Raw genomic sequence first — 10,209 nt, 5'->3', positions numbered from 1 at the left:
GTTGTGGTTTTACCTTGTCACAGTGCATTTTCTTGATTTTTCAAAGTTCATTTTGAATTTCTTTCGTTGAAATGCAAGAGTTGGAATATTTCAGTAGTGTTTGGTTGTGGTTTACCTTGTCACAGTTACATTTTCTTGATGTTACATTTTCCAAAGTTCATTTTGAATTTCTTTCGTTGAAATGCAAGAGTTGGAATATTTCAGTAGTGTTTGCTTGTGGTTTACCCTGTCACAGTTACATTTTCTTGATTTTTCAAAGTTCATTTTGAATCATTCAAGAAACGTGATTAACCACGTTTTTAAACTACATGATATTTGCATGCCTTTCCTTGGCACCTTTCCAAACGAGTGGGGATTCCCCGCTGGTTCCTACACATTGCAAAAAAGTGAGCAGTACGAATTTCCACATTTTCAACCAGACTGGATTTTTAGACAACACACCCACAGAGATGATCAATTTGAATTTCTTTCGTTGAAATGCAAGAGGTGGAATATTTCAGTAGTGTTTGCTTGTGGTTTACCCTGTCACAGTTACATTTTCTTGATTTTTCAAAGTTCATTTTGAATTTCTTTCGTTGAAATGTAAGAGTTGGAATATTTCAGTAGTGTTTGGTTGTGTTTTACCTTGTCACAGTTACATTTTCTTGATTTTTCAAAGTTCATTTTGAATTTCTTTCGTTGAAATGCAAGAGTTGTTATATTTCTGTTATGTTTTGTTTTGATTTACCTTGCGCATTTACATTTTCTTGATTTTTCAAAGTTCATTTTGAATTTCTTTCGTTGAAATGCAAGAGTTGGAATATTTCAGTAGTGTTTGGTTGTGTTTTACCTTTTAACAGTTAAATTTTCTTGATTTTTAAAAGTTCATTTTGAATTTCTTTCGTTGAAATGCAAGAGTTGGAATATTTCAGTAGTGTTTGGTTGTGGTTTACCTTGTCACAGTTACATTTTTTTTATTTTACATTTTCTTGATTTTTCAAAGTTCTTTTTGAATTTCTTTCCATGAAATGGAAGAACTGGAATATTGCAGTAGTGGTTGGTTGTGATCTAACTCGTCACAGTTACATTTTTTTGATTGTTGCACAGTTCTATTTGAATTTATATCTCTGACATGCACGAGTTGGAATATTTCAGTAGTGTTTGTTTGTGATTTACCTTGTCAATGTTAAATTTTCTTTATTTTTCAAAGTTCATTTTGAATTTATTTCGTTGAAATGCAAGAGTTGGAATATTTCAGTAGTGTTTGGTTGTGGTTTACCTTGTCACAGTTACATTTTCTTGATTTTTCAAAGTTCATTTTGAATTTCTTTCGCTGAAATGCAAGAGTTGGAATATTTCAGTAGTGATTGGTTGTGGTTTACCTTGTCACAGTTACATTTTCTTGATTTTTAAAGTTCATTTTGAATTTCAGTAGTGTTTGGTTGTGGTTTACCATGTCACAGTTACATTTTTCTTGATTTTTCAAAGTTCATTTTGAATTTCTTTCGCTGAAATGCAAGAGTTGGAATATTTTAGTAGTGTTTGGTTGTGGTTTACCTTGTCACAGTTACATTTTCTTGATTTTTCAAAGTACATTTTGAATTTCTTTCTATGAAATGCAATTGTTGGAATATTTCAGTGTCACAGTTACCTTTTCTTGATTTTTAAAAGTTCATTTTGAATTTGTTTCGGTGAAATGCAAGAGTTGGAATATTTCAGTAGTGTTTGGTTGTGTTTTACCTTGTCACAGTTACATTTTCTTGATGTTACATTTTCTTGATTTTTCAAAGTTCATTTTGAATATCTTTCTCTGACATGCAAGAGTTGGAATATTTCAGTAGTGTTTGGTTGTGGTTTACCTTGTCACAGTTACATTTTCTTGATTTTTCAAAGTTCATTTTGAATTATTCAAGAAACGTGATTAAACACGTTTTTAAACTACATGCTATTTGCATGCCTTTCCTTGGCACTTTTCCAAACGAGTGGGGAGTCGCCTCTTGTTCCTACAAATTTCAAAACAGTGAGCAGTACGAAAACTCCACATTTTCAACCAGACTGGTTTTTTATACCACACACCCAGCGAGATGATCATTTTTAATTTCTTTCGTTGAATTGCAAGAGTTGGAATATTTCAGTAGTGTTTGCTTGTGGTTTACCCTGTCACAGTTACATTTTCTTGATTTTTCAAAGTTCATTTTGAATCATTCAAGAAACGTGATTAAACACGTTTTTAAACTATATGCTATTTGCATGCCTTTCCTTGGCACCTTTCCAAACGATTGGGGATTCCCCGCTGGTTCCTACACATTGCAAAAAAAGTGAGCAGTAAGAAAACTCCACATTTTCAACCAGACAGTTTTTTTAGACAACACACCCACAGAGATGACACACACACATAGAAACGAGACACGCACAGACACGACACACACAAACAGAGTCATAGTGAGAGAGATATCCAAAAAGTTGGGTTAACCTAGGTTCACTTAGAGTGGCGCGCCACTCTTCAACGAAAGAAAATCAAAATTAACTTTGAAAAATCAAGAAAATGTAACATCAAGAAAATGTAACTGTGACAGGGTAAACCACAAGCAAACACTACTGAAATATTCCAACTCTTGCATTTCAACGAAAGAAATTAAAAATGAACTTAGAAAAATCAAGAAAATGTAACATCAAGAAAATGTAACTGTGACAAGGTAAACCACAACCAAACATTACTGAAATATTCCAACTCTTGCATTTCAACGAAACAAATTCAAAATGAACTTTGAAAAATCAAGAAAATGTAACTGTGACAAGGTAAAACACAACCAAACACTACTGACATATACCAAATCTATAATTTCAACTAAATAAATAAAAAATGAAATTATAAAAATCAAGAAAATGTAATTGCGCAAGGTAAATCACAACCAAACATTACTGAAATATTCCAACTCTTGCATTTCAACGAAAGAAATTCAAAATGAACTTTGAAAAATCAAGAAAATGTAACTGTGAAAAGGTAAAACACAACCAAAAACTACTGAAATATTCCAACTCTTGCATTTCAACGAAAGAAATTCAAAATGAACTTTGAAAAATCAAGAAAATGTAACTGTGACAAGGTAAACCACAACCAAACACTACTGAAATATTCCAACTCTTGCATTTCAACGAAATAAATTCAAAATGAAATTTGAAAAAATCAAGAAAATTTAAATGTGACAATCTAAAACACAACCAAACACTACTGAAATATTCCAACTCTTGCATTTCAACGAAAGAAATTCAAAATGAACTTTGAAAAATCAAGAAAATATAACTGTGACAAGGTAAAACACAACCAAACACTACTGAAATATTCCAACTCTTGCATTTCAAGGAAAGAAATTCAAAATGAACTTTGAAAAATCAAGAAAATGTAACTGTGACAAGGTAAACCACAACCAAACACTACTGAAATATTCCAACTCTTGCATTTCAACGAAAGAAATTCAAAATGAACTTTGAAAAATCAAGAAAATGTAACTGTGAAACTGAACTATTACAACTCTTGCATTTCATCGAAATAAATTCAAAATGAACTTTGAAAAATCAAGAAAATGTAACTGTGACAAGGTAAACCACAACCAAACACAACTGAAATATTCCAACTCTTGCATTACAGAGAAAGAAATTCAAAATGAACTTTGAAAAATCAAGAAACTGTAACTGTGACATGGTAAACCACAACCAAACACTAATGAAGTACATAATGAACTTTTAAAAATCAAGAAAATGTAACTGTGACAGGGTAAACCACCACCAAACACTACTGAACTATTCCAACTCTTGCATTTCAGCAAAAGAAATTCAAACTGAACTTTGAAAAATTCAAGAAAATGTAACTGTGACAAGGTAAACCCCAACCAACCCCTACTGAAATATCCCACCTCGATAATTACAACTACATACCGACCCAAGGACACTATATCAATCAATAAACTTTAACTGTGTGACTGTAACCCACACCCAAACACTACTGAACTATTCCAACTCTTGCATTTCAGCGAAAGAAATTCAAAATGAACTTTGAAAAAATCAAGAAAATGTAACTGTGACAAGGTAAACCACAACCAAACACTACTGAAATATTCCAACTCTTCCATTCTAACGAAAGAAATTCAAAATGAACTTTGAAAAATCAAGAAAATGTAACATCAAGAAAATGTAACTGTGACAATGTAAACCACAACCAACCAATACTGAAATATTCCAACTCTTGCATTTCAACGAAATAAATTCAAAATTAGCTTTTAAAAATCAAGAAAATGTAACTGTGACAAGGTAAAACACAACCAAACACTACTTAAATATTCCAACTCTTTCATTTCAACGAAAGAAATTCAAAATTAACTTTTAAAAATCAAGAAAATGTAATTGTGACAAGGTAAATCACAACCAAACATTACTGAAATATTCCAACTCTTGCATTTCAACGAAAGAAATTCAAAATAAACTTTGAAAAATAAAGAAAATGTAACTGTGACAAGGTAAAACACAACCAAACACTACTGAAATATTCCAACTCTTGCATTTCAACAAAAGAAATTCAAAATGAACTTTGAAAAATCAAGAAAATGTAACTGTCACAAGGTAAAACACAACCAAACACTACTGAAATATTCCAACTCTTGCATTTCAACGAAAGAAATTCAAAATGAACTTTGAAAAAATCAAGAAAATGTAACTGTGACAAGGTAAAACACAACCAAACACTACTGAAATATTCCAACTCTTGCATTTCAACTAAAGAAATTCAAAATTAACTTTTAAAAATCAATAATCTGTAACTTTGAAAATGTATAAAACTAAAAAAATCACCTGATCTTGAAAAAAAAGATAATTTAAGTTAAAGAAATTCATATTGAGCATTGAAAATTCAAGAAAATTTAACTGTGATTGTGTAAACCGTAACCAAGCACAACTTAAATATTCCAACTCTTGCATTTCAATGAAAGAAATTCAAAATGAACTTTGAAAAATCAAGAAAATGTAACTGTGACAAGGTAAACCACAACCAAACACTACTGAAATATTCCAACTCTTGCATTTCAACGAAAGAAATTCAAAATGAACTTTGAAAAATCAAGAAAATGTAACTGTGACAAGGTAAACCACAACCAAATGCTACTGAAATATTCCAACTCTTGCATTTCAATGAAAGAAATTCAAAATGAACTTTGAAAAATCAAGAAAATATAACTGTGACAAGGTAAACCACAACCAAACACTACTGAAATATTCCAACTCTTGCATTTCAATGAAAGAAATTCAAAATGAACTTTGAAAAATCAAGAAAATGTAACTGTGACAAGGTAGACCACAACCAAACACTACTGAAATTTTCCAACTCTTGCATTTCAAAAGAAAGAAATTCAAAATGAACTTTGAAAAATCAAGAAAATGTAACTGTGACAATGTAAACCACAAACAAACACTACTGAAAGAGTCCAACTATTGCATTTAAATCAGGGAAATTATAAATGAACTTTGAAAAATTAAGAGAATGTAACTGTGACAAGGTAAACTACAACCAAACACTACTGAAATATTCCAACTCTTACATTTCAATGAAAGAAATTCAAAATGAACTTTGAAAAATCAATAAAATGTAACTGTGACAAGGTAAACCACAATCAAACACTATTGAACTATTCCAACTCTTGCATTTCAGCGAAAGAAATTCAAAATGAACTTTGAAAAATCAAGAAAATGTAACTGTGACAAGGTAAACCACAACCAAACACTACTGAAATATTCCAACTCTTGCATTTCAACGAAAGAAATTCAAAATGAACATTTAAAAATCAAGAAAATGTAATTGTAACAAGGTAAACCACAACAAAACACTACTGAAATATTCCAACTCTTGTATTTCAGCGAAAGAAATACAAAATGAAATTTGAAAAATCAATAAAATGTAACTGTGACAAGGTAAACCACAACCAAAAACTACTGAAATATTCCAACTCTTGCATTTCAACGAAAGAAATTCAAAATGAACTTTGCAAAATCATGAAAAATGTAACTGTGACAAGGTAAAACTGAGTCTCTCAATCCCCGTAAAGCTCTTTTAAAAGATACAAAAACTACTCATTTAACACAAAAAATTTCGTTTTTAATGACCACCAAGTAAAGAAAAAAACACACGGAATCAGGCAACTGAGTCTCTCAAACCCCTTAAAGCTATTTTAAAATATAAAAAATCTACTTATCTAACAAAAAATATTATTTTTTAATGACAAAAAAGTAAACAAAAACCACACGGAATCAGGCAACTGAGTCTCTCAATCCCCTTAAAGCTCTTTTAAAAGATACAAAAACTACTTATTTAACAAAAAAATTTCTTTTTTAATGACAATCAAGTAAAGAAAAACCACACGGAATCCGGCAACTGAGTCTCTCAATCCCCGTAAAGATCTTTTAAAAGATACAAAAAATACTTATTTAACACAAAAATTTAGTTTTTAATGACCACCAAGTAAAGTAAAACCACACGGAATCAGGAAACTGAGTCTCTCAATCCCCGTAAAGCTCTTTTAAAAGATACAAAAACTACTTATTTAAAACAAAAATTTCGTTTTTAATGACCATCAAGTAAAGAAAAACCACACGGGATCCGGCAACTGAGTCTCTCAATCCCCGTAAAGCTCTTTTAAAAGATACAAAAACTACTTATTTAACTCAAAAATTTCTTTTTTAATGACCACCAATTAAAGGAAAAACACACGGAATTAGGCAACTGAGTCTCTCAAACCCTGTAAAGCTCTTTTAAAAGATACAAAAACTACTTATTTAACACAAAAATTTCGTTTTAATGACCATCAAGTAAAGTAAAATCACCCGGAATTAGGCAACAGAGTCTCTCAAAACACTTAAAGATATTTTAAAAGATAAAAAAACTAATTAATTAACACACAAATTTCGTTTTTAATGACCAACAAGTAAAGAAAAACCACACGGAATCCGGCAACTGAGTCTCTCAATCCCCGTAAAGCTCTTTTAAAAGATACAAAAACTACTTATTTAACACAAAAATTTCGTTTTTAATGACCATCAAGTAAAGAAAAACTACACGGAATCAGGCAACTGAGTCTCTCAAATCTCTTAAAGCTCTTTTAAAAGATACAAAAACTACTTATTTAACACAAAAAATTCGTTTTTAATGACCACCAAGTAAAGAAAAACCACACGGAATCCGGCAACTGAGTCTCTCAAACCCCTTAAAGCTCTTTTAAAAGATACAAAAACTACTTATTTAAAACAAAAATTTAGTTTTTAATGAACATCAAGTAAATAAAAATCTCAATTAATTAGTAATCTGAGTAACTATAAAAATGTAAATAACAATAAAATTATTATTATACAGAAAAAAACGTACTTAAAAATCACAATTACTCATTCAACTGAGTCTCTCAATCACCGTAAAGCTCTTTTAAAAGATACAAAAACTACTTATTTAACACAAAAATTTCGTTTTTAATGACCATCAAGTAAAGAAAAATCACACGGAATTAGGCAACTGAGTCTCTCAACCCCCGTAAAGCTCTTTTAAAAGATACAAAAACTACTTATTTAACACAAAAATTTCGTTTTTAATGACCATCAAGTAAAGAAAAATAAAACGGAATTAGGCAACAGAGTCTCTCAATCCCCTTAAAACTCTATTACAATAAACAAAAACAACTTATTTAACACAAAAATTTAGTTTTTAATGAACATCAAGTAAAGGAAAAACACACGGAATTAGGCAACTGAGTCTCTCAAACCCCTTAAAGATCTTTAAAAATATACAAAAACTACTTATTTAACACAAATATTTAGTTTTTAATGAACATCATGTAAAGAAAAATCACACGGAATTAGGCAACTGAGTCTCTCAAACCCTTTACATCTCTTTTAAAAGATACAAAAACTACTTATATAACACAAAAATTTCGTTTTTAATGACCATCAAGTAAAGAAAAATCACACGGAATTAGGCAACTGAGTCTCTCAAACCCCTTAAAGCTCTTTTAAAAGATATAAAAACTACTTATTTTAACACAAAATACAAGCAAGCAAATAACATGGGAATTCCTATACACCCAAGCAAATAATTGAGTTATTTTTACGTCACAATGTTTCAACTTAAAATCAATCTAATTATAGCATGACATTTCTAATACTTTATTTAACTTTAAATATTTATTAACAATAGGTTTTTGAAAATAACACGGAATTAGGCAACTGAGTCTCTCAAACCCTTAAAACTCTTTTAAAAGATATAAAAACTACTTATTTTAACACAAAATACAAGCAAGCAAATAACATGGGAATTCCTATGCACGCAAGCAAAGAACTGAGTTATTTTTACGTCACAATGTTTCAACTTAAAATCATTCTAATTATAGCATCCCATTTCTCATACTTTAATTACCTGTTACGCTTTCTTAACCATCGGAAGTTTAACCAACGTAAATTAAGTTATAGACAATACTGGTTTAATCTCTTGGCAAAGAGTATAATGACCTGTTTACCTAGCAGAAAAACCGGAAGGAACGTAAAGTCTCCGAATTCAAAAGAAGGTATATACTCCTAACCTAGGTTCTTTTTCCCCCCTAAACCCCAAAAAACTAAAGTTTAAATATAGTTCCCAGAGTGAGAAAACCTTGAATACTTGTTTATACAACATCAGTTAGCTTCAGATCTTTGCTTTTGTCGAGTGGATGCCTCGCGTGTCTTATACAGATAACCTTTTTTTCTATGTTACAATAACAAAAAAAAGATAAATAAATAAACTACCTTAAATTACAGTTTGGAGCAATTTGTGGATGTTTCCCTGTGAAGCTGCAGAGTTGATGATCAATCAGGGTTGCCACTCAGCCGGATTTTTTGGTGCCACTTTGGGTGGGAAAATAGTGTCAATTTTGTATAAAAAGTGTCATTTCCCAAAAATTTGCCGATCGCAACGCTTCGCGTCACTCGCGCTCATATCAACAAGCTTTTCAAATTGAAAATATCGGCCAATCCGCTTGGGATTACCCCTGCGTGGTTTCCCGTATCTTTAAATTCGCCAACCTGAAATCTCAGATCTAGTGCCATCTATCAAGTATAAAAAAGAAATTTTGATTTTACTTAGTTGGTGCTGATTTCTGGCTTTGCGCAGCACTTCCACTCTTGTCAACTTTCCAGCCCCCCTCCTGAAAACCTGCTAAAACACAAATGGTGCTTACTGTATTAAATGGGAACTCGTCACACAGAGCTCTTTCTTCTCTTTTTTTCTGAGCAGTCTTTGTTCATAGCGTGAAAAAGGAGCCGAAAAAGAAAAGAGGAAAAACCTTCAGATTTTTTTCTTTTGAGAAACGGAAAAAAAGGGATAGCAATACTCGTCTACATTGAGAGTTTTTCATCCAGTTTTTCCATAAAAAAGACTATCTGGATTATTACAGTGCATTAAGGTGCTTGAAACTTTTCTTTTCTCCGAAAATGCTGAAGAGAATGCCACGAACACAGATCGCATCAATTGATGACCCTATGATAAACACAACTAATAGTGGTTCAGACACTAACTCTTTCAAATAATTTATTTGGTAAAAACTATTGGAAAAACAATTAGACAGCTATATCATCTAATCTGTTTATCACAACCTGCATAGAATAAGTTTCACGAGAACTCTCGCGCCGCTCCCAGTAAATTTTTCTTTAAGATGTCTCCAGAGACTAGGGCATAGGAACAATCAACTAGCATTTTAAGTATCAATATGAAAGCACCTTTATAATAAAAAACGAGCATTTAGAGCATCAGCGTTAAAGCATATTTACAATCAAAAATTAGCAGGAACGAAATAACTAAAATGTTGAAGGGCGCCCAAATTCAATTTATGTAATGATTTAACATAAATTTAAGCAAGAAAAAAAAGTGAAATTAGATTGTGATTTTATTATAAAAGATTGCATAGGATTTAAGATAATGGAAGTTTTGGTATCAATTTTGTTTTTTGGATGATGGTTATGTATAACATTTGTCCATTGCCAAGAGTTCAAAGGAAAAATATGAAAAATATGAACGGAAATGTTAGAGCGCATTTTTTCGTCACTTGTCCAGTGACTGAAGAGGTCACTAGATATTTTTGTGGGATATCATTCAGCTTAGTGAATGTTTTTGCGTTGCTGAGTCGTTGTTTGATTCCGCCAGTGAGCTTTTCGGTCAATGGGCTTCAACTT

Source organism: Artemia sp. Qi Xiang Cuo, chromosome 10, assembly GCF_049724085.1.
Source record: "Artemia sp. Qi Xiang Cuo chromosome 10, ASM4972408v1, whole genome shotgun sequence".
In the NCBI taxonomy this organism is placed as follows: domain Eukaryota; kingdom Metazoa; phylum Arthropoda; class Branchiopoda; order Anostraca; family Artemiidae; genus Artemia; species Artemia sp. Qi Xiang Cuo.
This window is presented reverse-complemented; position numbering follows the sequence as displayed.